The sequence below is a fragment of the Trachypithecus francoisi genome, unplaced genomic scaffold, assembly GCF_009764315.1.
Source record: "Trachypithecus francoisi isolate TF-2019V2 unplaced genomic scaffold, Tfra_2.0 Lachesis_group16, whole genome shotgun sequence".
Taxonomy (NCBI): domain Eukaryota; kingdom Metazoa; phylum Chordata; class Mammalia; order Primates; family Cercopithecidae; genus Trachypithecus; species Trachypithecus francoisi.
Genome location: NW_022681461.1, coordinates 37,897,260 through 37,900,863, shown reverse-complemented (window position 1 = coordinate 37,900,863; position 3,604 = coordinate 37,897,260). Strand labels below are relative to the sequence as shown.

The following is a 3,604-nucleotide window of genomic DNA, read 5'->3' as shown; positions in this document are numbered from 1 at the left end:
TAGTGGGCAGCCATTATCTGCTTGTCTGCATCACTCTTGTGCTGACAAAGCTACCTCACTTAACATGGTAAAACTTTAAACAGGAAAACATTATTACTTTACCCTGGTGTAGGCTTGTTGTTTCACTGTTCAACTTGTGGTTGTGAAAGGGATAAAGAGCAGTTAGCCTGGTTGGTGATTACTTCGTCCAGGAGTCAAAATTTTCCTAGACATCCTGACTCTTATTATTTCCAACTATCAAGTTTTTGTGAAGAGAAGGCAAGTATTGATGAATTCATTAATAAATGCATTCTTTGGTTTATTTAGCAACATTTAATGGATATCTACTATGTTGTAAGAATTGCCAGATTGACTTGCACAAGCCTTAGAGTCATAAAAAGCCTTGACAAGCATTTGCACTTTACCTCTGGACATTACATGTTTCTGCCTATCACTTTCTCTGCTATTCTTTATTCCTTAGCTTTCCAGTTTCTTGTGCCTACTTTCGCTGCATACCTCAGCTTCTACTCTCCTTCTAACTAGTTGGTTTGTATATTCAGTCAGGGTTTCAGAGAAATAGAGCCAAGAAGGGGTGTGTGTGTGTACATAAAGATATTTACTTTAAGGAATTGGCTCACATGATTATAGGGGCTGAAAAGTCTGAAATCTGTAGAGCGAAGAGGCAGGCTGGAAACTCAAGCAGGAACTGATTTTGCAGTCTTGAGTGTGAAATTTGTAGAGCAGCAAGCTGGAAACTGAGAATTCTATGTTACTGTGTGAAAGTAGAATTTTTTCTTCTCCAGGAAATGTCAATTTTTGCTCTTCAAGTTTTCACTTTTGGATGAGTTGCACCCACATTATCGAAGGTAATCTATTTTACTTAAAGTCCATTGATTGTTGATGTACATCATCACCATAAAATACCCCAATAGCAATATCTAGATTAGTGTTTCACCAAACAATCGGGTACCATAGCCAGGTTTACATATAAAATTTAACCATCACAGTTTGATATCCTAAATTCAGTCTTATTTTACCTTGGTGATAATTTAGGATATGACTTTCAGGTCCTGCACACTGGTTCCACATCTTTAAGCTACCACCCTAATGTCATGTTTGGGAGTGTGGAGACAATCTGAAATTGGCATTGTGTATCTGAAAGGGATTTGGACCCAGTCCTGAAGGAACTTCTGATTTAGGTAAAGATACATCACATTGAATACATTTATTTGATTATAAGTCTAAGTATTTATAATGGGTAGGTCAATGCAAAATGCTAGAGTAGCATTAGTAGTAGGAGGAGGTATTAATTCCATCAGTTGGAAGGTGAAAGAAAGAAAATTTATGAGTTGAAATTATGCTGTATCTTGAAGAATATGATAAGTTCTCAATATCATCAATAGGTTCCTGGAAATTGTGACTTTAAGCTAAACAAAATATAACAAAACCAATTTTTAAAAATCAATCTTACAATGAAACAACCTTGAATGACATGACATTATTCAAGAACTTAAAGTATGTTGTTTTGCTTAAAGTCCAAGTATCTAAGAACCTATGGATGACATTAAATGAGGACTTCACTGTACAATGAAGAATTCATTGGTGGATGAGGTAGAGAAACAGCAAGATAATATTCTGGGTAGAGGAAATTGCAAGAATAATGTCATGGGTGGAATACTGTGGAGTCCAGTCGCTTGCCTATCTGAAGAGGAGGAGCAAGTAAAGTGGTCAGAGAGAAGGTAGGAAAAGAGGGTTGGGAACCATCTGAGAGGGGCTTTAGATACCATAACTATTGGGGGTCACATTACCCTATAGGCAACAAAAAGGCAAAAGGCTTCATGAAAATTAGGAACAGATTGTGAAGGCCTCTGAAATATGGGGTGTGAGAACTTGTAGGTGACAGTCTCAGAAAGATAATGTAGCAAAGAGGAAGGAGGCAGCCTTCCCAGAGGGCTGCTCCATCTGATTTTCTTAGGTTGAACTTCATTATCACATTATTGTAAGTAAACATGAGGATCAGCTAGCACCTTCTCCCAGCAACCCTGTTCTCCTTCACCAGGGGGCCAAAAGCAGCTTGGCCTAATTTCTAATTTGTCACCTGTTGAGATTTGTAGATTCACCTCATCCACATCCTCATTAACGTTAAACACAAATGCCTTGGGATTTGTATGGCTGGCATAAACTTTGTGACTGCCCAGGAGATGAGCTTGAGTTTGTGAGTTGCCCCCAACTCGCCCACCCCTATGAAACCTCGAGGTAATCAACTCAGTTTGTAGAAAAGAAACTGATTCTTTTCAGTAAAAAAGGCTTATTTAATTTATTTTCTGTGCTAATGCAGCACAGACAGAAATTAATTATAACTTTCTCAGATATATGTGGTTACATAACACAGGCAAATATTAAAACACCTTTTTTCCCCCAAGATAAACTACCTGGAGGCTAGAATCAATACTAATGCCAAGTGAGGTTGTATTGTGCCTACTTAAGGTGTTAACACAGAACATTTTTGAGAGTGTGAACTTCAGGAAATGGACCCTGGGGGCTGAGTACATGTGAAGTAGTATAAATGAGGAAAGAAATAATTACTTGTATAACCTGCTTCCTTTGTTCTGCTAATCTAGAATATGGACTTGCTGCCTTGTCCATAAACTTCTGAGTTTAGGATGGAAGAGTCATTGAAATGCTTCAAGATATAACACTGTTTCTCAACTTTCTTCAGAAGACCTCAGAGTGGAGGAATTGTCATTTTTCTCTTACCCAGCACAGGATCAATCAACCTCTCTTTTTTCACTTGCTGTAGGCCTCAATAAAAAAAATTTTAAATATACAAATGAGTACTTCCCAATCTACAGAACACTCTGTATAATCACCTCAATGTTACTGATGGCCATGGTACATAATTCGACTGGAGATCCCAAGTCATTAAAATGGGGTTCAAGTGGACAGGTGAGAAACTCCAGACTCATCAGTAAATTTTCTGACTGCATAGTCCACCTATTTTTATGTAACATCCCCCGATTAGAAGGATAGTGGTTTTAGAAAAAGGGACCTATTGCAATTGCTCTAAATAATGGCTCACTTTCAATTCCTCAAGCCACATAATGAAAGCTAAGACCAGTTTTAAAAGATGAAGTACTGTGAGACCAAGACTATGTAACTCACAGGAAAGGTCCCAAAAAAGGAACACTTTTTAAAATGTGCTTAATTTCCTACCAAACAACAACATAAGGGCCCTCCTTATTATTCCCACCTTTACTTCCACTAACAGAAGTTACACTTCTGTCCACTGTCTTTTTCTGGGATAGCCTCATAGGTGATTTGCTGAATGAAGGATTGCCCACAGAGCATAGTTCATATTGAAAAAGTACCAATTAACTCAGCATTACCAAAGCCTCAGTTTGTCCTCCTTTCTCTATTTTGTTCTCAAAGAGTAGAGAAGACTTAGAAATACAAGCCCTACGTCCAAAGAGATATTTCAATGAGCCACTTAGATACGAATATAGTTTCTTTTCTAAAAATTACTTCTACTTATAATAATTTCCAGAATAATCTTTGTCATTTCCATGTACCTATTTGCACGTGGTTTTGCTCCAGAAGACAGGATGTAACATTACCTTTCTATAAA

General features: G+C 37.6%; 1 long non-coding RNA gene across 1 annotated transcript; it reads left to right on the top strand.

The window, feature by feature from the left end:
- The first annotated feature begins 789 nt into the window (after positions 1 to 789).
- Positions 790 to 2,707, top strand: LOC117099339. The gene is made up of 3 exons (XR_004443773.1): positions 790 to 845; positions 1,047 to 1,178; positions 2,601 to 2,707. It is a non-coding gene; the product is annotated as an uncharacterized LOC117099339 (long non-coding RNA).
- Positions 2,708 to 3,604: the final 897 nt, after the last annotated feature.